The sequence below is a fragment of the Rhinopithecus roxellana genome, chromosome 13 (genome assembly GCF_007565055.1).
Source record: "Rhinopithecus roxellana isolate Shanxi Qingling chromosome 13, ASM756505v1, whole genome shotgun sequence".
Classification (NCBI taxonomy): Eukaryota; Metazoa; Chordata; class Mammalia; order Primates; family Cercopithecidae; genus Rhinopithecus; species Rhinopithecus roxellana.
The window spans coordinates 64,124,857-64,150,982 of record NC_044561.1 but is presented as its reverse complement, the minus strand read 5'-3'; the positions used below and the strand labels follow the sequence as shown (position 1 = coordinate 64,150,982).

Below are 26,126 nucleotides of genomic sequence, written 5' to 3'. Positions count from 1 at the left end.
ACTGTTACATGTAGTTGTTAATTAACTACATGTCATATAGTCTACGTAACAAGTGAGAGAAATATATTTCTTTATGGAGATTATTAACAGAATAAACAAATCTTATAGTTTTAAGTCTTAGTTTCTCTGATCAAGAAATATATCCTTCAGTGATATTGTTGGAAAGGTGATTCAAATGGTTACAATTCCAAGATTATACATATCAAAAGAAGGTCTTCCTGCAGCAGAAACAGGTTCTGCCATGTTTTAGTGGCCTTAGTATTCCTCATGCAGAGCCATGCTAATTGAAACCTGGGGATCATAAACACTAATTGTGCATTTGGTCTACAGTCAAATGGGATTTGATGAATCAGTATATTTCAGAAGCGTATTGGTCTGTTCTCACACTGCTATGAAGAAATACCTGAGACTGGTAATTTATAAAGGAAAGTGGTTTAATTGACTCACAGTTCCACAGGGCTGGGGAGGCCTTAGGAAGCTTATAACCTTGGTTGAAGGGGAAGCAAACACATCCTTCTTCACATGGCAGCAGGAAGGAAAAGTACTGAGTAAAAGGGTTAAGGCCCCTTATAAAACCATCAGATCTCATTCTTAGCAAACTATCACAAGAAGAGAAAACCAAACACCGCATGTTCTCACTCATAGGTGGGAACTGAACAATGAGATCACTTGGACTCGGGAAGGGGAACATCACACACTAGGGCCTATCATGGGGAGGGGGGCGGGGGGAGGGATTGCATTGGGGAGTTATACACGATATAAATGATGAATAGATGGGTGCTGAGGAGTTGATGGGTGCAGCACACCAACATGGCACAAATATACATATGTAACAAACCTGCACGTTATGCACATGTACCCTAGAACTTAAAGTATAATAAAAAATAAAAATAAAAAAATAAAACCATCAGATCTCGTAAGAACTCACTCACTACCAAAAAACAGCATGAGGTAACCACCCCCATGATTCAATTACCTCCCACCTGGTCCCTCCCACAACACATAGGGATTACTGCAATTACAGTTCAAGAAGAGATTTAGATGGGGACACAGCCAAACCATATCAAGGAGTGGCAGTAGAAAGTCAAGAATTGCATTTTCTGAACAACAAATATGTTTTCTTCTTTCATCATAAAATAAAACATTTTAAAGTATCTAATTAGTAAGTATACATTTTCTTTTATATACAAATTTTCAGCTGAAATAATATTTCTATATATCTGTATCATTCTTATGTGGAAATAAATGTCAATCTTGTCAGTTATTTAAATGAATTTAGATTTAGATCATGCTAATTGGTAAGTTAACAGTAGCAGCAGAAACATTCCCAAGAGATTTGTGAACAGAAGCAACTCAAGGTAAACCATGGATTATGGCTAGAAAAGAGGAGGGATCACATCCAATAGATTTTCTTCCCATTTTTCATAATGTCATATGCAAAGCAGAATAATTAATTTAATTAGCTATCACAAGACAAAATGTTGAGATTATCTACATTAATATATCCTTAAAATGGGAATTGTGTTTGTGAGGTAGAGAATTTTTTGCTTCAACACTACCAAAAAATTAAATCATTCTTCTATATATGTTCCAATTTTACTCAAGTAAATCTAAAATTCCAACTTCAAGTATGTGGTATATAAAGGATCTGTCAAAATGAATCAGTCCACTCAAACTAACATTATATACCCATTCTACTCTTATGCTTGACTTTTTAACTGACAAAATCCAAATTCCAATACTATGTCTACAGTGTACTTTTATCCTTGGTTTATGGTCATCATGATGCCTTAACAGTTAGGTTGAAAATTAGAAAATTAGTGTTTATCTGTAGTCTCTTACTGAACACATACCCTAATACAGAGCCTACAAATAAATGCCTAGCATTTCTTATTATTAAGAATTACATCAAACTGAAACAACTTTTAAGTGAATAATTAAATAAAAATAATTTAATCTCTCTCATTTGAAGAGTTTGAATAGCATCCATACATTCCTTTGTCTTCTTAAAAACTGTTAAATGGCTCAGTAGTTTTTAGTAGAATAAAACATACAATATAACAGGAAAACATGGAAAGCTATGGGCATAAAATTATATTTTATAACCAATATCATTCCATATGTAAGAAAGACATGAATAATTTTTGATACCATGACCTTAGCTATAGTCACTTGCTATTATTAATAATAATAATAATAAAAAGCCTCAACAATATGGGGAAACCCTCTCTCTACAAAAAATACAAAACATAGCCAGACGTCGTGGCGCATGCCTGTAGTCCCAGCTACTAGGGAGACTGTGGTGGGAAGATCCTTTGAGCCTGGGAGGTCCAGGCTGCAGTAAGCTGTGGGTGTGCCACTGCACTCCAACCTAGGTGACAGAGTGAGACCACCACAAAAAAAAAAGTATTTCACCCCAAAATACAGGTACTTGACGTATATTGCTACTTAGTGGGCCTAAAGAGAGAACAGCCCTGAAAAGCTGCCATTTGTGCAGGAGATTTGCTTCTGTAGAGAAAAACCTATATTAGTGAAATAAACAGCAAAACCTACGATGCCACCCACGTCCAGAGAACCCTGGTCCCAAGGCCACTGTTCTTTGGCTTCATTCATTTCCCCCGAAAATCATTTACTCCTACACCTCCTAATGTACACTTTCCAAAATGAACAGAGTACTTTAGTGTCAACCATCTGGTCCTTCTTTGAGTTTTCATATTTCGTATGACTTCTGTGCCCATAAGCATATTAATAAAGATGTATGTTTTTCTCTTGTTAATCTATTATCAATTTGTTTTATAGACAGAAATTATCAAAGTTTCAGGGAAAAACTGAAACTTCCCTACTGTTTTGGTGTCATAAGAGATAAGAAAATATTTTTGCTCACTTTTGGGCAAACTGCAGGAAAGGTAAATGAGGGGAGAGAAAGAGAAACAGATTTTGTGTGCCTCCTGCTGTCTTTATTAAGTCCTTGAGTTACTCAGAAACTGAGACTTTTGTCTGTCAAAGACCAAAGGACTTCACTCTTTGAAATCTTTTAGTTATCAATTTGGCTAAGTCAATGACGATTATTTCACAGTGAGTGGTGATCATACTTTGATCAAGTGCTTTAAATCCATGACATATTTGACAAGCTTCGCAAAATCAAGTTTCAAATTCTAAATTAAATCTTTTTACTACAAACTAACTTTGGAGTGCTATCGAGGGCCCTTAATGCTCCAAAAAGAAAGAGAATAAACAAGCTTATTTCATATGTTAAATTATGGGGAAGCACTCACTGTCAAATAAAAATACGTTTAATTTTCTTTGAGTTATATTTGTATGGACACGTTATTAATATGTGCTCCAAGTCTGATACGTTAAACTGCTATAGGCCACAGAAAATAAATAAGTTGATTTGTCAATTGTGTCTTTAACCATGGTTATTTTAAGTCTTGTCCAAAGTAGACTTCTTTATACTGATGCTTTCTTTTTTCTTCCAAAAGCTCTTTGCAAATCATAAATTGTGTGTTCAAGCAGGTTTATGGAAAACAGTCTTATCAAATACCCTTATCAAACGCTCTTATCAAATACTCTTAAATACAGTTTCTGACAAGTTTGAGATCATATAATTGAACCGGGTAAGAATTTCAAGAAATCCAATGGAATAAAAACTGGAGACATAAAATTGCTAACCTAACATCATGAGACTTAACATCCAGTAGAGCAAGAATTAATTACACAGCACTAAACTAATGAAGGACTGAAATGATTTTTATGACTTTTTTGTTTAAAACATTGATTATTTTTATGTTTTGTTTTCTAGAATTAGGCTAACTTTTTTCTTTTGAACTATTTATAGTTTATAGCAATTTGGTAAAGTATGTTTTTGAGAGCAAAATTGAAACATTTACCTTTCTCTCTAGCTGATTTATCTAGAACCCAGTAAGTACCCATGAGTAGTCTTATTTTATGGCAGTAGAGTTATTTGCATAAGTTCAATAGAATCTGTTTTCTTCTGGAACAAACACAATTGGAAATACTAGTTATTTTATTAAGGCTTTGACTGGGATGTCCTATTTTCAGATATATCCTGATTGCTTTGAGTGACTGAGGTTGATTTATGGAGCCAATAAATAATCCTTTGGAAAGATTAACCTGGTCCCTTGTTTACATAATTCCCTTATAAAGTCCCTGACCTTGTGTTAAGTCAAAAAATGCTACTTTTTGACAGGTCCAAGAACCTCAAGATACTTTGGAGACCTTGAGAAGAGAGAAATTTATCCAAGGCATACATTTGTTGCAGACAAGTTTGAGGGAATGGCAAATCCTTTTCCTGGTTTCCTAACCTAGAGATGCTTTTAGAAGTCCAATCTGAGATTTCTTACGAAAAGTTCCAGCAAGGTAACTTTTAAAAAGCCTATATGCTAAATCACTGTTCCTATTATACTTTCTGCAAATAATTAAGTCAAGTTAATGAAACTAAACTTGTTTCACAAATAAATTAACCTTGCCATAAATATGTTTTGTGGATGAGGGACTGGAGAGAAAAAAAATCTAAGAAATCTAAGGTGTACCAGTTAACAGATTCTAGCCTTATCCATTGTTTTTGAGGTTTTATTAACTCAACTAAATTCTAAACTTAAGGTTCTTCCAATATCTGATTGTAACTTTCCAAATGAATAGCTGAAATTTTTCTTCCATTTTTCTGACTTCAAATCATTAGAAATTAAAACTGTCCTTTTGTTGAAGGCCTACAAACTGAAGGAAGACATCTTGATGTAAACCTCTGTGGAAATCACTACAGAAACTGAATTATCAGCCTTTGTGCCGGCTGATGTGTGGACTACTGAGAAGGTTCACGGGAATACCTGATTCAAAGTGCAATCCAGGAAAATCTGTGAGATTGCCACTGCTTGCCAACTCCAACTGAAGATGCTTCACAGTCTCTAGGAAAACTAGCTTAAAAATACTCCAAACACCAACCTTTTTTTCGTACGCTCCTACAGAAAAATCTCTTATTAAACACCTGTATGCTTACACTATATAGAGACAATTATGCCATACAGAGATTTAACCTCGATGGGAGCCCATCTGCAATGCCAACTCCAAGAATGAGACGCAGCTGTTTAACAAGCTGACCTATTCTCAGGACTAGGAGAGTGAAGAATGTATAATTCAGGGTACTCAAATTTGCTTTTATCTGCTTATTTCAAATACCAATTTACACAAACAATAGAATAGTCAGAAACATAATAATTATCTTGTTTGATAAGGTACATTAATGGTTATTGGTACCTAAAAACCAGCTCATTAGTATTTTTGTGTAATCTGAATCCCTCATTTTCATAAAATGTATATAGAATTTTATCTACATACTTTGGCAAAATACTCCACTATTTTGTTCTCTCCCCCGTTTACCTAACTCTTATCTCACAACCTCTAACCTAAATCTCTCCAAAGGTACCAATCCTACTTTAATATGTAAAACTTTCTGAAAATAAAGTTTCAAATGCGGGACTAAAGAAAACAAACAAAAAACATAAAATATACTACTCTGATACACTTTCAGATGACTATTCACAGGGCCTGCAGACGGGAATAGTCCTGAAAAGCTGCCTTGTGTGAGAGAGATTTGCATCTATAGAGAAAACTCTTATTATCTGTGAAATAAACAGCCAAGCTTTCTCTGTGGCTCCTCTCTTATCCAGATCCAGGAAAGATTAATTCTAAGTCAAGCTACCATCTTTTCTTTCTGAGGGCAGCTCTGAGATAACCCGAGATATTTTCATCTGCTTAATAACCCACCCTTTGCTTCGCATACTTACCTCCCCTTACTGTCCCATACCCTGTGATGCCATCCCCAAACCCAGAGAAACTTGGTCTCAAGCCATTGTTTTGGGGGTGGCATTTATTTCACCTGAAAAACTATTTACTCCCAATCTTTGTCACCTCCACTCTCCGCAGTGAAAAGAATATTTAAGTGTCCACCATCAGGACCTACATATTGTATGAATCCTGTGACTATATATGCAAGCTAATAAATTTGTGTGCCTTTTTTTCCTGTTAATCTTTTATCAGTTTGTTTTATAGACTTAAATTATCAAAGTTGCAGGGGATGAATTTAAACTTTCCCATGCCAACTTATCCCATGTGCCTGATAACAATGTGGCGCACATTATTCTTGTGTAAAACCAAGAAACCGGCCGGGCACAGTGGCTCACACCTGTAACCCCAGCACTTTGGGAAGCTGAGGTGGGTGGATCACCTGAGCTCAGGAGTTCAAAACCATCCTGGCCAACCTGGTGAAACCCTGTCTCTATTAAAAATGTAAAAATAGCCGGGCGTGGTGGTGGGCACCTGTAGTCCCAGCTACTTGGGAGGCAGAGGCAGGAGAATCCCTTGAATCCAGGAGGTGAAGGTTGCAGTGAGCCAAGATCGCACCATTGCGCTCCAGCCTGAGCAACAAGAGCGAAACTCTGTCTCAAAAAAAAAAAGAGCCGGGCGCGGTGGCTCAAGCCTGTAATCCCAGCACTTTGGGAGGCCGAGACGGGTGGATCACGAGGGCAGGAGATCGAGACCATCCTGGCTAACACCGTGAAACGCCGTCTCTACTAAAAAATACAAAAAACTAGCCGGGCGAGGTGGCGGGCGCCTATAGTCCCAGCTACTCGGGAGGCTGAGGCAGGAGAATGGCATAAACCTGGGAGGCAGAGCTTGCAGTGAGCTGACGCACTCCAGCCTGGGTGATAGAGCGAGACTCCGTCTCAAAAAAAAAAAAAAAAAAAAAAAAAAAAAAAAAAAAAAAAAAAAAAGAAACTCTGGGCTGTTAGCAATTAAATTTGCTACCAGAAACAAAATAGTAGAGTATTTTGCCAAAGTATGTAGATAAAGTTCTAAATATGTTTTATGAAAACAAGGGATTCAGATTACACAAAAATACTAATGAGCTTGTTCCTAGGTACCAATAACCATTAATGTACCTTATCAAATAAGATAATTATTATGTTTCTCACTATTCCATTATTTGGGTAAATTGGTATTTGAAATAAAAATACCTTATAGTTTCATAATGCACTGTAATTATATTCTATAAAAAAACTAAGAACTAAGCTATATTTTATAACTCAGGCAAATGAAGAATTCAGATGTGAAACATGGAAAGGTTTATTTTGATTTGCTGTAGTCAACACATATTTTTCTTTTCAAACTGATGTAACGTAGACACTAGTATTACGTTGCTGACGGTGCTTCTGGCAATTACAATAACATTTGCTGGTGCTAATGCACAGGTACCCTGTAATTTATAGACTAATGCCAGTGGTTTCTAGAAGAAAGAATCATAGAGACTTATTAGCCTACATTATAAGGGAAATCTCATGATGAAGTTTAAATTTTTAAAATAGCCATGTTATATATTAGGCGAAAAAAACATAACTTACAGTTTAATTTACTTGCTAAATAATAAATAAAAAACATATTTGTTTTAGATTTATTTCCATTTCATAATCACTGGTTATTGCATGCTACCACCAGGTAAAGATCATTTTCTAAAAAAGTATTATTTATAGAATTATTTAGAGTGTAACCAATGCTTTTCTAAACAACTAATTAAAAAGGCTCAAGAACAGCTATTTTCCTAAATTTGTATGCTCACCATTACATTGAGATGGCATAATAATGGTGCCTGATAATTTTTGATTAGATTAATATATCTAATCAATCATAAAATCTATCAAGCCACATTTGCCTTAATGTTCCTCTATGTAGCATGCTCCGTTAAGATCTCTGCAAGAGATTTACAAAAACACAAACAAAAACCAAAAGTCTGCTGAAGTCACAGAAAGAATATAACATTTAACTTTTACTTTTACAAATAAAGGCACTGCACATGCACACATGTGTGTGAATGTGTGTGTTTGCGTATAAGAGAGTGTGTGAGATTGAGAGTGAGATATTGAGAGAGGCAAAATTTATTTAGTAAATGTTAAGGTAAAAAAATATTCAGTTCATTTGAAAAGGCTTATAGCAGAATATTAAATACGGCTTTAATTTGCTTATCAAATCAATGCCCATCACTGCCTACTTGCATATTGGAGACATACTTTACAGCTTTATAAGATATAAATTTCCTCTTCCAAAGCCAAACGAAGATGGTGTAGATCACACCAATAGACAACTATTTATTGCCAATTCATATATGACACACGTGAACCTGCATAGGCAATAAAATCAGAAGGCCAATAGCTCACTAATCTCTGTCTTAGATTTGGGAGGTGGTTGGGCCAAACAGCAACCACTTTAGACTGATGTCCAGTGAACCAAGTAGCAGGAGAAGTTCTATTACTAATTAGTTGTGTGACTTGGAGGAATTTACTAAGGCTATTCATGTATTGATTTATGGTAAATTATTTATTGGGATTAATACCTCATCTAGTCTCTAAAAATATTAGAGCAGGTTATAAAACAACTCAATATAAAATGGCAAACTTGAAATTTAAAATAGCCAAAAAATAAACAGTAAAACAATACATGTTAGCTTCCAGACCACAACAGAGATAATTATTTATAAAGTGGTTTTTTTTGTTTTTTGTTTTTTTGTTTTTTTGTTTTTGTGTTATTTTTTTGAGACGGAGTCTCGCTCTGTTGCTCAGGCTGGAGTGCAGTGGCCGGATCTCAGCTCAATGCAAGTTCCGCCTCCCGGGTTCACGCCATTCTCCTGCCTCAGCCTCCCGAGTAGCTGAGACTATAGGTGCCCGCCACCTCGCCCGGCTAGTTTTTTGTATTTTTTAGTAGAGACGGGGTTTCACCATGTTAGCCAGGATGGTCTCGATCTCCTGACCTCGTGATCCACCCGTCTCGGCCTCCCAAAGTGCTGGGATTACAGGCTTGAGTCACCGCGCCTGGCCTATAAAGTGGTTTTAAGAGCCTCAGTTCTATTAACTCCAAGATTATTTAAAAATCAAAAGGAATCATAGATTAGAAAGTTTTTCAAAAAGAATAAAGTACTATGTAGTTAAAGTATTTCTTAATGTAAGGGCTTTCTCATTCTGCAGAAAATGAAACATTTAAAATGAAAAATTTTCTCTATTCACCTTAGTCCTTGTCATTATCTTTTTTATTTTAAATTCATAACTACATTAATATTTATCAGTTAAAATTATGGTGATGAATTCCTTGCCATACAATGTATGCAGCTTTTTAAAATCCATTGTATTTTTTTATTTCTGTATTATCTAACTTTTAAACAAAGCCAGTTGCTGTGTTTAAATGGTATTACTATTTATCTGACTAAGCAATTAATACTGAATCATCGCTCTGAAGCTCTTCACAGATAAGAGTAGTAACACATTCTCCAACTTACCTCCCTTAGTACCACTCATTTTAAAATGAAAGACACTGTCAAAAGTCAGTATAATAATCGTGATAGGCAAAACGACTCTGCTGAAGATGTCCACTTCCAAATCCCTCCAGCATGTAACGTTGCCTAACTCAACGTGGTAAAAAGATTTTGCAGGAGTGATTAAGATACGAATCTTGAGATGGGGAGATTATCTTGAATAATCTGGGTGAGTTTAAAACAATCCCAAGAGCCCTTATTAAAAAAAAAAAGGCAGGTCATTCAGATTAAGATGTGATGACAGAAGAGGAGGGAAACTTCTGACCTACAGAACAGTAAGATCAAGTTTGTATCATTTATGCCTCTAAGTTCATGGTCATTTGTAACAATAGCAATAGAAAATTAATATCGTGGTAGTCAAGGATGTGCCCTTTGAAATCAGGCTACCTTGTCTTCAAACTAAGTCACAAAATTTCTGAGAATTGCTTTCATCATCTGTAAAATGTGTTAGTAACAGTATTCACCTTAAAAGATTATGTTTAGGTTCAAGTGACATAATACATGGCTAATGCTTAGGACAGTATTCTGGCATAGTAAATGTTCAAGAAATAGGAAAGAAAACCAGATAACCAGTGCTTTTCAATGTTGCTGTCTTTTGCCCCCAGCTACAGAGCAGAACTTTTAGACACTTGAATACCATGAATAATTATGAATAAGTAAGTAATATGATTTCAATATATTTAATTAAATCATGTTTACATGAAATTTATTGCAGATTTACATGAACAGCATAGGGCAGTTTAAAACAACAACTGTGGCTGGCTGTGATGGCTCACGCCATAATCCCAGCACTGTGGGAGGCCGAGGTTGGTGAATTACGAGGTCAGGAGATCGAGACCATCTTGGCCAACATGGTGAAACCCCGTCTCTACTAAAAATACAAAAAATTAGCTGGGCATGGTGATGCACACTTGTAGTCCCAGATACTGGGGAGATTGAGGCAGGAGAATCACTTGAACCCGGGAGGCAGAGGCTGCAGTGAGCCAAGATCGTGCCACTGCACTCCAGCCTGGCGACAGAGCAAGACTCCATCTCAAAAAAATAAATAATAATAATAATAATAAACCAATAAATGCAATGCTCAGCAACGGTTAAGTTTATGAAGATAACTATTTGTTTCCTAATTCTGAAAGGTAATGCTATTGTGAAATATGCATTAACTACAAATGCACTGTCCTAAGTTCTCCTGCTCCTAAATTTGTCTCCAACTGACAACCTCAAAAGTTAATCGCAGACATAGGTTTGGCAGGCATCCCAGCACAGAAAAAAGGACGTATGGATTAAAACTACTTGCCATTCTGGTCACAAATAGCACACTAGCAACATGACAACCAAGAATTTTACATCAGAAAGAATCTATTGTTCTCTGAATTGCATTAAATTCTTGTGATTAAGTCAGAGTACACCTTGACCACTGTCACGGATTTCATCTGAAAAATAAGACAAAATTTGGGACAATGTAGGAAGTCAAACAGAAGAAGAAAGAAGATCATTGTAAATATTTGTGTAAAAGCATATCTTTCTTAATGAACAGTTTATATATTTTTTTAAAACAAAGATTGTGGGTTTCTGTTTATGAATTACCACATAACCTTGTTACATACACTAAAACATTTTACTCATTTCATTGTAGTTCTAAGTTCACATTTCAAGATAGTTTAAAAATAGCTCTGTTTGCATTCAAATAAATACTGTCAAAAATTATAATAGTTTCTCCATGCTGAATTTTAATACTAAATGTAAATTTATATACTCAGACTTATGAAAAAAGGATTACATACCTATGATGGTAGCTTACATAATTTTTAAATTTTATTATAATATTAAACACACACCCCAAATACACTTGTTTTGTTTCCCTCTACCCCAACAGACTGTTATATATAACCAGTTGTCTTTGATTCTTCATATGAAAACACTGATTTTTTACATAAGAGTATTAGACTATACAGACAAATCATGTCTATGTTACTTATTGCACAAATAAAAGACTATTGGGGAATTTTGTGTGCCAGTTAAATACTTTTATCTTGCACAGTTCTGCATATTGCATTGCACTGTCTCATTTTAATTCAGTTAAGGTGGCCTATGCTGCAGTTTTCTGTCCCTGATTATATGCAGGCTGCACACCAAAGTTTTCTGGCAATAACGAAGAGATGCTGAGAAGATGAAGTACAATGACAACAACCAAGTGACCTCAAATATGACCCAAATTCATTTAGATTGAAGGTCTGTTTATGAAGGTGTGAATCACTGTGTTTGGTTTTCTCTCGAAAGAGCCGGTCAGGCCTCATTAAAGAATCTTACAAGTAAATATGCTTCACACAACATAAATTTTTGGATCAGATTATGATTTTAAAATTATTTGTTCAATAACAAGATGATTGGAATTGGGAGTCTTGCATCATTGCTAATGAGAACCAAAACAACAAATTTGGTACATGTGAAAATGTCAAAATTGTAAAAACAACAATCCAGTGAGCATAAGAGATCTTTTAGCAAAAACTTTGTTCACTCTTAAAACTTAAGAAACAACACTGGGCGTGGCGTGGTGACTCATGCCTGTAATCCCAGCAGTTTGGGAGGCCGAGGCAGGAGATCACCTGAGGTCGGGAGTTTGAGACCAGCCTGACCAACATGGAGAAACCCCGTCTCTACTAAAAATACAAAATTAGCTGGGTGTGGTGGTGCATGCCTGTAATCCCAGCTGTTCGAGACTCGGGAGGCTGAGGCAGAAGAACTGATTGAACCTGTGAGACGGAGGTTGTGGTGAGCTGAGATCACGCCACTGCACTCCAGCCTGGGCAACAAGAGAAACTCCATCTCAAAAAAAAAAAAAAACTTAAGAAACAATTCAGAGGAAAGGGCAATTACATATTCAATTAAAAAACTCAATTTTGATATATTATAAATTACTGAAGTAACTACAAAATAATGTATATTAACGCATAATGGGCTCTGTAATTAAAAGGAAGTGTAGAAGGCTCAAATGATGTATCCAGGCTAAACACCAGTAATGTGAATTCCCTGTAGGTGTTAAACCCATAGAAGTATTTTTATTCATAGTTCTTCCTTTGAGATAAAACATGCTTGAAATTAAGCTATAGTCTAATATTTTACAATTGAAGAAATCATTATAAATTGAAAGCAGAATAGTCAAATACTATAATGAAGTGATGTATTAGTATTACTTCATGTTTACCAATTATTTCCAAATATGAGAGTATGGTTATAATTAGAAATTGTACTGGAACAATCTGCGTAAGTAAATTCTCTAAATGAAACTTATAGTTCCTGGTGGGAAAAGACAGTGTTTTATTCATCTCTACGAATCAAATTTCTATGATAATGCTACCATAATGACTGGTAAACAGCTGATTCTCCAAAGATGTTTTAAAATAAATAAATACATGAATGAGCTCACCTTATCTAGCAATAGAAAATATAAATAAATTAATACCCCAGATAGCCTGGGTCAAATAAATAAATTAATACTGAATGTAGTCAATTAAAAAATTATAACTCAGAAAATAAAAAATTTGGGCCAGGCGCGGTGGCTCACGTCTGTAATCCCAGCACTTTGGGAGGCCGAGGCAGGTGAATCATTTGAGGTGAGGAGTTCAAGACCAGCCTGGCCAACGTGGTGAAACCACATCTCTACTAAAAACACAAAAATTAGCCTGGTGGCAGTGGAGCACTGCAATCCCAGCTACTCAGCAGGCTGAGGCAGAAGAATCACTTGAGCCTGGGAGGTGGAGATTGTGGTGAGCCAAGACTGCACCACTGTACTCCAGTCTGGGCAACAGAGCGAGACTACGTCTCAAAAAAAAAACAACAAAAATAGTTAATAGTCTTTAATTTTTATATCATTTTCCTTTGTAATAAAAGACTATAGTGTGCATTTAGATGAAAGAAATGCAAACAATAATCTACCACATTTAAAACAACTTTTAAAGCACATAAAATTCTGACCTAAAGGTAGTTTTTAATGAAAAAAAAAGAAAAAAAGGCTTTTTGTTTCCTAATGTACACTTTTCTTTGTATGTTTGCTTGTTTTTTGAGACAGAGTCACCCTCTCTGGCCCAGGCTGGAGTGAAGTGGTGTGATCTCAGCTCACCGCAGCCTCCGCCTCCCGGGTTCCAGCAACTCTCCTGCCACAGCTTCCCAGGTAGATGGGATTACAGGCATGTGCCACCACACCTGGCTAATTTCTTTTTCTTTTTTTTGTATTTTTAGTAGAGACGGGCTTTCACCATGTGGGTCAGGCTGCTCTTGAAATCCTAACCTGAGGTTATCGTCCACCTCAGCCTCCCAAAGTGCTAGGATTACAGGCATGAGCCACCGCGCCCTGCCCCTAATGTACACTTTTTAAACTTTTTTTCTACTTAAGTTGGAAAGTTCATTGAGGATCAAGTCATTCTCTGTGCTGACTGTGGATAATTGAAGTCACTTATGCCTTTAAGGGATTTCTTTTGCCTTTATTTGTAAAATCAGGATGCTTTATTAAAATAGTTTGCATGTTTTATAAATAAATACTTCCGTTTTCTCCATTTTTTTTTTCCAGGATTTCTTGGAGAACACAAAACCTAACCATCTCCTTTGTTCCAGGGGAAAACTGCATGTGCAAAAGCAAGGTGTGTGTCTGCTCCTACAAATAGTGGTATCATAAAGGAACTGATATCCTATAGGTGGCAGAACAAAACTGGTTGATTTTATAGTTCTTCCTGAGTGAGAGACTCATTTTCACTATGTTGTTTCAATCAGATTGTCAGCATTTCATGCACATAACATACAATCAAATAGCATTCGCAGGCTGATATCACATTTCGTCACTTATATGGAAATACCACATATTCTTTGTATTATTGCTTTGGGAACAAGTATATTATTACTGATGCTTGGATGGTAAATCCCTTGAGAAAATGATCCAGGGTTATACATCTTTTTATTACCCACTGGGCTCAGTGGTTGCACAAAGCTAGGATTTGACAAATAGAAATGACTATATGACATTAAAGTCAAAATCCTCAGAAACACATTTGTGAAAATTGTTTTATTATTCATTACTTTAAATTACATTTTAACTCTTTGCTTTAATGTAAAAAATTAGATATAAATGACATATCTAGAATATATAAACAATAAATGCTAAACAATAATGCTCATTTCTTTGTGACAAATATCTCCATATTTATAATATGCATGCATGTATGCATATATGAGTAAATTAGATTATAGGCAAATACAATCCACTAAGCTCCAGGCTGTTTCCAAGGCTAATTTAAAATAATACTATTAAAAAGGTTTTGGATCATTTCTAAAACCAGTTTTGGAGACATCATATATTAAGCTGTTTAAAGTTATCTAACTCGAAGAACCACACAATAAATTAATTTTAATATTCCTTCTTTTTTTTTTTTTTTTTAATGGAGTCTCACTCTGTCGCCCAGGCTGGAGTGTAGTGGCACAATGTCGGCTCACTGCAACCTCCGCCTCTGAGATTCAAGCGATTCTCCTGACTCAGCCTACAGAGTAGCTGGGATTACAGGTGCCCACCACCACACCTGGCTACTTTTTGTACTTTTAGTAGAGACGGGGTTTCACCATGTTGGTCAGGCTGGTCTCAAACTCCTGACCTCAAGTGATCTGCCCACCTCGGCCTCCCAAAGTGCTGAGATTACAGGTGTGAGCCACCGCACCCAGCCTTAATATCCCTTCTTAATAATGTACAGCTACCTCATTTCCTAATAAGAATTATAGTGTATCCCATCTTACTCCTTTCTCAGTCAACTCAAAATTAAATGCAACTTTCAATGGAGTAAAACAGTCAGTTTGGATTTTTGTGCCAGTCATCTTTCTTACTTCCCATGTTCTTATTTAGGTATAAAGCACACTGTGGTATATATGTCTTTCAGACTATGACCATATATATATTTTCACATTTTTAGACTATAAGTATTAACTCATTTTAAAGTAAATATTTTATGTAAAATCAAATACATATTTACAATGGTTGACTTCTTCTACTCTAACTTTTATTATGCTATGCCTCTCTTACTGCTGCTTTTGTTATTTAATTATTGTAAGATCTACATGCCTATGACAATCACTTCTTGACATCCTCACCTTTTCCTGGTTAAAACTAAATTTCCTACAACTGAAAAGAGATTATAAAGTTTTAACATTCATTCCATCAAACTGAAACATTAAAAAAACTCATTATTATTACTGTATACTGCATGAACACAAATGCACTATTTAAATGAACTTATGGTAAAATAATTTGCAATTGTATTAATAAATTGTTACATGTGTTTTAATCTATTCTTTAGATACAGAGGGTGGTCACAAAGAATTCATCTGTATGTAAGTATAGCTAGTATAACAGTTTAAGCATTAAAATAATTCAAATATTATTTATGTGAATAGTAACATTTGAAAATCAAGTTCCTATTTTTATAACTGAAATAAATTCTACTATAGAGCATTTGAAGCCACGCAAAAATTAAAATAATTTAGTTAGGCAGGACATGAACATAACTAAATTATATACACAAAGTCTTCTAGGATTTTGACTATTACATTTACTTGCTGTCTAACAATCTGGAAGTAAAGTGTTGAGAAGGAGAGTGTTGTATATATTCTTCATTAAGTTTCTAATAAACTACTAAGCTAATCTAAATAAAGAAGCGAAAGCACATGAGTTTAATTTTTTAAATATCTATTTTTTAAAAGACTTGGATACAACTTATTTTACTTTTATTTTCAACTAAACTACTCTAATTAGATAAAAGGGCATGTTTATCTTTAAAGTCTTTACAAGACTACATTCTATGACATTTATCAGTATATGTTCATTTATAAAAGTCATCACAGCCAGATATTTATTTAACTTTATATAAACCAAACTGCTTGTGTTAGTTTTCAATCTCTCCTTTTATTCTAAGTATAAACAACAATATCAGAGCATCATCCATTTATTTTTTCGACAACTATTTACTGAGCATCTACTATGTGCGTGACATAAAACTTCTGTGTATAAAAAGCTTAGAATGTAAGAAGCTTAAAATCAAATTTAGAGGACAAGATTAATAAAATTAAAAACCCTAACACTCGATTGTATGAGATTACATGTTCAAATGGGCAGTACTAATCTTTGTACTAGTAGTTCATAAGAGATGGAAGGATCTAGAACTAGATGTACCATATGACCCAGCCATCCCACTACTGGGTATATACCCAAAGGATTATAAATCATGCTGCTATAAAGACACATGCACACGTATGTTTATTGCGGCACTATTCACAATAGCAAAGACTTGGAATCAACCCAAATGTCCATCTGTGACAGACTGGATTAAGAAAATGTGGCACATATACACCATGGAATACTATGCAGCCATAAAAAAGGATGAGTTTGCATCCTTTGTAGGGACATGGATGCAGCTGGAAACCATCATTCTTAGCAAACTATCACAAGAACAGAAAACCAAACACCGCATGTTCTCACTCATAGGTGTGAACTGAACAATGAGATCACTTGGACTTGGGAAGGGGAACATCACACACCGGGGTCTATCATGGGGAGGGGGGAGGGGGGAAGGATTGCATTGGGAGTTATACCTGATATAAATGATGAATTGATGGGTGCTGACGAGTTGATGGGTGCAGCACACCAACATGGCACAAGTATACATATGTAACAAACCTGCACGTTATGCACATGTACCCTAGAACTTAAAGTATAATAAAAAAAAAATTAAAAAAAAAAGAGATGGAAAAATACAGTTTAAAATGACTAAGAAGGGTTTTTAAAAATTAAGTACGGCTTGAGCTTGGTTTTATAAGATAAACCGGGGTAAATGAATAGATTTAAAAAATATCAGCTTGTGAAAGATTAAAAAAGCTACATCTAGAAAAGTATTCTAGAATTGCAAGTTGGGAATCAAATCAATCCTTCTAGTTTTTATAAACATAACAATCACCGCTGACTCAATTTTCTCTACTATTGTTTGTTTCTATTTCGTTCTTACATGTCTGTGTGTTGAGTCCATCTCACTCTCTAAACAAGCTATCTAAAGCTTGTTTCTCCTGGCTTTCCATGGAAGTAAATTAAGCCATCCATTGCTTGATGGGGTCTGCAAAAGCTGGGAACCAAAAACGTCATCATCAGCTTTGCTTTTCACAGCACACTTTAAAATAGAGCATGGCAGAATGGATGGCCTTGAATGTCGGGGTTTTAAAGTCTAAATCCATGTGCTTGAAAGAGATGAATGTTTTCTTAATAAGGAGCCCTTTAAATATCAGTAACTAAATAGCCCATAACAAAGAGTTTACAAAAAAAAAATGATCCACAGAAAAAGAAGGTATCTGCTTAATAGTGTGCCATTTCCGGACCAGGCACGGTGGCTCACACCTGTAATCCCAGCACTTTGGAAGGCCAAGGCGGGTGGATCACGAGGTCAGAAGATCAAGACCATCCTGGCTAACACAGTGAAACCCATCTCTACTAAAAATATAACACCAAAAAAAAAAAAAAAATTAGCCAGGCGTGGTTGCGGGCACCTGTAGCCCCAGCTACTTGGGAGGCTGAGGCAAGAGAATGGCATGAACCCAGGAGGCGAAGCTTGCAGTGAGCTGAGATCACGCCACTGCACTCTAGCCTGGGCGACAGAGTGAGAATCCACCTCAAAAAATAAAATAAAATAGAATGAAAAAGAATAGTTTCCCATTTCCTTAAAGAGAAGAATGCAATAAATTGCTGGGAAGGATGAAAGCAGAAGATCATCAAATGTCTCTTGGCATATTATCTCTTCCTTTCCTGTGTTGTAATTCTCTGTTGGACCCAGGGCACAACTGGTCAACCTACCTTACCAACCCTACTGCCACAATCTTTACTATCACCACCACAGAAAGATTTGAGAGATAAATGGACTTTGTCTTTGCAAGCATGGATGGTACTCTAGAATGATTGGCTACCAGAGGGTATAAAGATAGGGAAGTCTACTTGGCCACAGAGAGCCCAAGTCTTCTCTCTGCTCTATGTCTTTACTGCTCTACTATAATGTGGAAGATATTTAAAAAGTGTTCCTGTAATACCTTTAATAGGATGAAAATATTAGAAGAGAATATATTGCTAGCAAACTAGCTGGGGGCATCACTAAAACTCGAATCAGGAAACCTGGTAACAGGTTATGGGAGAAATTCCACCAGCCAAGTCCCGAGGGAGAGCGTGCTGAGCCTCTGAGCACGATCGGATCAGTGGGAGCTGAGGTGGAGCCTTACTTAGAATTTTGGAAACATCTGTGCTTGCGCTGTGGTCATGCTGTGAAATCCCGCTAGTACAGACACTGCTCAAAGTGGAGGCACAACCGAGGTCTACAGGTGAGTTACAAAAGAAGAGAAGTGGAGAAAAATAACAACAATAAGCTTCCACCAGAGTCCAGACAACAGTCTGAGTAACGTGAGGGAAGCAAGAGGAAGTCCTTGAGAGTGGAGGACAGCCCTGAGAGGGAAACTGAACGTTGGTCGGCCAGATGCAGTGGCTCACGCCTATAATCTCAGCACTTTGGGAGGCCAAGGTAGGCAGATACCTGAGGTCAGGAGTTTGAGACCAGCCTGGCCAACATGGTAAAACCCAATCTCTTCTAAAAATACAAAAATCAGCCAGGCGTGCTGGCGGGCGCCTGTAATCCAGGCTACCTCGGGAGGCTGAGGCAGGAGAATTACTTGAACCTGGAGGCAGAGGTTGCAGTGAACTTAGATCATGCCACTGCACGCCAGCCCTGGCAACAGTGCGAGACTGTATCTCAAAAAAAAAAAAAAAAAAAAAAAAAAAAAAAAAAAAAAGAAAGAAAAAGAAAACAGAGAAAAAAGAAAAGAAACTGAACTTTGTACTGGATTCAGGATTTAAGCAGTTGGTCAGTTAACAAACTGAGTACCCTCAATTCCACATTCTGACTCAGCTATGAAGCCCTGTATCACGATGGCACCCAGCTAACACAGAGAAGCAGAAAGGATCTAGACAACATAAGGCCCAGAAAGGCCAACCTTACCAGCTGCCCTAGGCACTTAGCAAAGTGTGGGAAAACTGAATAGAATGTATTCAGTGGCAGAGTGGTAATGTAACTTTCCAAAGCTAATAACTACCTCAAGATAAACATTCTGACATTTGATCGGAACATCATTTTTCATATATCCAAATTTTCTTTGAATATTTTTAATGGAGGCTTGGAAAATAAATAATAAAAAATTAATTGGCTCTATTGTAATATTAAGGAAAAGAGCTAATATTAATTGGATACTTTGTGAATAATACTAATATTATCCTCATTCTATGGATAAAAATATTAAGGAACACTCAATATTCTTTTCTTAAGAAAAACATTGAATCACTTGCAGAAGACCTCACATCCAGCAAATGGATAAGCAAGATTTATATGCAAATCTACCAGATCTCAAACTCCATGCTGTTTAATCATTATAAAACCTATGGCATGGAAGAATGTTTTGAAGTTTGCATATCTACAGATAAAAATAAATTTTGAAGTTTGCATGTCTACAAATAAAAATAAATTTTGTGGGTATAATTATCAAAAAGTTTGCTTTGAAGCTGAAGGAAAAAAATATTTAGATATTTAAGTATACAGAATGGGGCTTCACTGAGCATGGAACAGAATTGGGAACAAAACACAGACACTGAATTATTTGCTGAAGAAATTATTTAGGTCACAGGGCCCAAATTTATTCACAGGAAACCACCAGCAACTTGTGCATGGGAAAGTGTTTTACCCCAGCACTAAGCAGCCATTGGCCTCAGTGCCTGGAACTGCCATGTGCTGGCACAAATCCATTTAGCATCCAACCATTCAGCCAGAATGCTTCAATGACCAGCCACGTGATGTGAATTCTGAAAACCTCAGAAACAATTTTGACTGATGTCACCAATCTATAAGAAGCAAAAGTAAATCAAAGAACTATTTCAAAATAGAACCATTCAATGCTAGTTATAGAAAAAGGAAAGCTCCTCTCTGAATATTTTTATTTCTATAAACCCATAAACCTGTCAGCAATAAAGTGACTAGAAACTCTCTAGTCTGAACATTCTTATGCAGCAAATCAGTGTACTTAGTTGACCTGAGTACCTGAAAATATGGAAATGCTTTATATGAAAAACAGAACCAACGTACCTCACAAAAGCTCTTTACACAAATGAAACCTGTTCTCTGGCAACAGAAACAGAAGCAGATTATCTATTTAGTAATTATCAAAAGGCACACAACGACAGATCCCTGAAATACAAGAGAATGTGCATCTACAATTTTATGATCCAGTACTTATTGTGATATTACACATATGTTAAATTTGTTCAGCAACACTGTAACGAGAAGTGTTATAATTCAGTTGCACAGTCCAATGAAAAAGAGAGTATAACACCATCAGAAACTTAGCAGCCTCATCTCTTTAATTACAAACTGGAGAAACTGCAATGAAGAATTCAAGTCTGCGCATGCAGTTCAATCACAGTCCCTGAGCTGGAACCAAAACATTCATACTCCAAATGCCGATTTTATCTATATTCACTGACTATGTTTTGATAGAAAACATCATCAATTATGGATACTTGCGTGTTGGGAGTTTCTTTGAAAAAATAGTGGGGAGAGGTGTTTAGCTCTTCGTTTTGTGTAACAAGGAGACAGCAGATACTGTTTTGTAGTCTTGAGAAATTAAACACTGGCTAATTAGTCTTCAGTTATATGAAGTGTGAATAATGAGTCCAATATTTTATAATGGAGTACATTTTCTTCTTAGAAGCAAAAATCAGCAAAGAACTAATAACATAAAATATTCATGAATTTCAGTACTAATGAAACTAATGAAACAAATATAGCAAACATTTTGATACAGCACTGAAAGATTTTGATACAGCATAGAATGGTTTCCCCAAGTTCCTGTATGCATATATATTTAATATAAGTATACACACACACACAAATAAATATACACACATATATACACAGACCTATACAAACAAATATATTTTTTACATAAATTTTAAAAATATATTTTACATAACATTTTCTAGATTTGGCTATTTCAAAAAAACAGTGTTAGTACAAATGTCTGGCAAAGAATAAGTATAGCTATTCTAAAAAGGAGAAATTACAGAGGACGTGCATAGTTTCATACACCAAGTGTTTCAAATCACGATTTTGTATTACCCTAACTTTTAATTCACTGTGCAGCTTTCGGAAGAAATCCACAGTGAGGAATAGTATAGCTCACCGCTTGGTTGAGTCATGCACCTGGACTAGTGAGTCTGCACAATCGCCCATGCTTCAATATTTAACTTCTCTCATCGGTCCATTTTAAATCAACACTCTTAGTTACAACTTCTCCCTCTACAGAGGACACTTCTATTTCTATTTGTTTGTTTGTTTTGAGATGGAGTCTCACTCTGTTGCCAGGCTGGAATGCGGTGGCACAATATCTGCTCACTGAAACCTCCACCTCCCGGGTTCAACAAATTCTCCTGCCTCAGCCTCCCGAGTAGCTGGGACAACAGGCACGTGCCACCATGTCCAGCTAATTTTTTGTATTTTTAGTAGAGATGGGTTTTAACCATGTTGGCCAGGATGGTCTCGATTTCCTAACCTCGTGATATGCTCGCCTTGGCCACCCAAAGTGTTGAGATTATAGGCGTGAGCCACTGCACCCGGCCCCATTTCTATTTTTTAACCAACTCTTCCTCTTCTAGAAACAAAATGAATATTATCCTAAGCCTCCTTACACTTGAAAATGTTATTCTCCTACCTACTCTTGAAAAGAATATAAAAACAATAAAAATATTTGCCTTGAAAAATGTTAGCTTCTTTGATATCATAGGCTTTTGGAGGACTAGTCAAGGGTATGCAATTTGGTTTATTCCAAATCTATTACCCTTCTCCTGCCATACATTGACTATAGTCCCCAAGCACTGGGTAGTGGGAGGCACCCAGGTCTTCAAAGTCAAAGAAAGCCTGAATTCAAACCCCAACTTGGCCACTTCATAGCTATGTGACCTGCAGCAAATTACTTATTGCTCTGTCCCATAATTTCCTTATTTGTAAAAATTTTTTAAATAATAATAATCTGTATGCAGATATCGGTATTAAATAAGATCAAGCATAACAGCTTTTTTTTTTTTTTCGAAAGTGCCCAGAACATAGCCTGTTCACAAAGCAAGTTAATACCCTTACCGTATTCTTAAGCTTAACAAGAGTAAAACTATGCACAATGCTAATGGTTTTCTTTTATGGCAACTTGACTGGTAGGAGACAACTCTTCTTGCCAATCAGACTGAGTTCAAATCCCAACTTTGCTATTGAACAGTTTTGTCAGTTAGGCAAGTCATCTAAACTCTTTAAAATGTCTTCATTACCTCATCTATAAAAGAGAATTAATCTCAAAAGTTTGGAGAATCATATGAGATCACACATACAAAGAACATAAATATGGTACACTGTAAAGGCTTTATAAATGTTGGCTTTGATATTGTTCGCATTCTTTGTCAAAAACGGTCTTTTCAACATTCCTGTGGCAGACACATTTGACTACAATATTCTCGCTCCTTCATTCTTCCTTGAAAGATGGGACACCTAATTTAATTGGCCAGTCATGTACTTCAAGGGAGGCAGACCTCTCCATCATCAAAAGGGAGTCGATTGGGGAAGGGAAATCATGTTAACATCATTTTCCTCACCAGCAATTAATTTAGGAGTGATCATATGAAACGATTATAGCCAATGAGGACTGAGGGAAGTTGGCTAGACAACACAGGGTAAGGGGATTTTTCCTCCAAAGAAAATCAATTAAAGAAATACAGGCGGCTGGGCATGGTGGCTCATGCCTGTAATGCCAGCAGTTTGGGAGGCCGAGGTGGGCAGATCACCTGAGGTCAGGAGTTTGAGACCAGCCTAGCCAACATGGTGAAACCCTGTCTCTACTAAAAATACAAAAAAAAAAAAAAAAAAAAAAATTAGCCAGATGTGGTGGCAGGTGTCTGTAATCCCAGCTACTTGGGAGGCTAAGGCAGGAGAATCGCTTGAAACCGAGAGGTAGAGGTTGCAGTGAGCCGAGATCACACCACTGCACTCCAGCCTGGGGGACAAGAGTAAGACTTTGTCTCAAAACAAACAAACAAACAAAAAGACAAAAAAAAAAACAAAAAACAAAAAAAAAAACATAAATACAGGCATACCTTGGAGGTATTGCCAGTTTGGTTCCAGAACACCATAATAAAGCAAATATCACAATAAATTAAATAACACAATTTTTTTTGGTTTTCCAGAGCATGTAAAAGTTATGTTTATACTATACTTATAGTCTATTAAGTGTGCAACAGAATGATGTCGAAAAATGTCTATACACTAATTTAAAAATGTTTTATTGCTAAAAAAGAGTTAAGGATCATCTAAGTCTTCAGTGAGTCCTAATCCTTTAGCTAGTAGAGGGTCTTGCCTCCATGTAAATGGCTGCTTTCTGATCAAGGTAGAGGTTTGCTCAAGGTTGAAGTGGCTGTGGCAGTTTCTCAATATAACACAACAGTGATGTCTGGTGCTTTCAATCGGCTCTTCCTTTCCTAACATATTTCTCTGTAGTATGCAATATTGTTTGATCATATTTGACCTACAGTAGAATGGTTTTCAAAATTGAAGTCAATCTTCTCAAACTCTCCAACTGTTTTATTAACTAAGTGCATGTAATATTCTAAATAATTTGTTTACATTTCAATAAGGTTCACAACATCTTCACCAGAATTAGATTCCATCTGAAGAAATCACTTTCCTTGCTTACCCATTAGAAGCTAATAACTTCTTACCCATTCAAGTTTTGTCATGAGATGGCAGAATTTCAGTCTCATCTTCAACCTCCACTTCTAACTAGTTCTCTTCCTCTTTCCATCAGATCTGCAGTTACTACTTCCGCTGAATTCTTGAAACCCTCAGCCATCCATGAGGATGGAGAAATACAAGGAAAAAACTTCTTCCAAATTCTTATTAATGTTGACATATGACCTCTTCCCATGAATCACAGATGTTCTTAATGGCATCTAGAATGGTGAATCCTTTCCAGAAGGTTTTCAAATGACTTTGCCTAGATCCATTAGAGGAATCATTTCCGATGGCAGCTATAGCATTATGAAATGTACTTCTTAAAGAATAAGAGCGAGAGTCAAAATTACTCCTTGATCCCTGAGTTACAGAATGAATGTTGTGTTAGCAGGCATAAAAACAATGTTAATCTTTTTCTACATCTCCATGAGAGCTCTTGGTTGAGCAGAGGCATTGTCAATGAGCAGTAATATTTTGAAGGGAACTTTTTTCTTTTCTAAGAAGTAAGTCCCTACAGTGAGCTTACAATATTCAGTAAATCATGTTGTAAACAGATGTGCTGTCATCCAGGCTTTTTGTTTCTTTTGTAGAGTATAGAGTAGATTTAGCATAACTCTTTTTTTTTTTTTTTTTTTTTTGGAGACAGAGTCTCACTCCATTGCCAGGCTGGAGTGTAGTGGCACGCTCTCAGCCTACTGCAACCTCCACCTCCGTGGGTTCAAGTCATTCTCCTGTCTGAGCCTCCCGAGTAGCTGGAATTACAGGTGTGTGCCACCATGCCCGGCTAATTTTTGTAATTTTAGTAGAGACAGAGTTTCACCATGTTGGCCAGGATGGTCTCAATCTCTTGAGCTCATGATTTGCCTACCTCAGCCTCCCAAAGTGCTGGGATTATGATTTAACATAATTCTTAAGGACCCTGGGACTATAAGAACAGCAAATAGGCATTGGTTTCAGCTTAGTCACCAGCTGCATTATTCCCGAAGAAGAAAGTCAGCTTGTCCTCTGAAACTTTGAAGCCAGGCACTGACTTCTCTTCTCTAGTTATGAAACTCCTAGATGGTATCGTCTGACAACAGAAGGCCATTTCTTCTATATTAAAATTCTATTGTTAAGTGTGGTCCTGCCTTCATCAACTATTTTAGCTAAAATTTCTGAATAACTTGCTGTAGCTTCTCCATCAGCATCTACTGCTTCACCTTGCACTTTTATGTTACGGAGATGGCTTCTTCCCTTAAACCTCATAAACTTTTTAAAATTTTTTTTGAGACACAGTTTCACTCTTGTTGCCCAGGCTGGAATGCAATGGTGTGATCTCAGCTCACTGCAACCTCCGCCTCTGGGTTTCAAGCAATTCTTCTGCCTCAGCCTCCCAAGTAGCTGGGATTAGAGGCATGCGCCACCATGCCTTGCTAATTTTGCATTTTTAGTAGAGATGGGGTTTCACCTTGTTGATCAGGCTGGTCTCGAACTCCTGACCTCAAATGATCCGCCCACTTCAGCCTCCAAAAGTGTTGAGATTACATGTGTGAGCCACCACGCCCAGCCCTCATGAAGCAATTTATGCTCGCTTCCAACTTTTCTTCTGTGGCTTCCTCATATCTCTCACCACTCCAATTCAGCCTCCACAGAACTGGAGTATTAGGACCTTTCTCTGGATTAGGCTTTGCTTTAAGAGAATATTGTGGCTGGTTTGCTCTTCTATCCAAACCAGTAAAACTTTCTTCACATCAGCAATAAGGCTGCTTTGCTTTCTTACTCGTGTATTCACTGGAGTGGCATTTTTAATTTCCTTCAATAATTGTTTTTTGCATTCATAATTTGGTGAACTGGCGCAGGAGGTCCAGCTTTTGGCCTGTTTTGGCTTTCAACATGCC

At 36.5% G+C, this 26,126-nt stretch overlaps 1 protein-coding gene across 6 annotated transcripts in view; it reads right to left on the bottom strand.

Annotated features, from left to right (window-relative positions):
* NCAM2 (neural cell adhesion molecule 2) overlaps positions 1 to 26,126 on the bottom strand; it is a 570,822-nt gene that overhangs the window by 529,514 nt on the left and 15,182 nt on the right. The window lies entirely within an intron of this gene.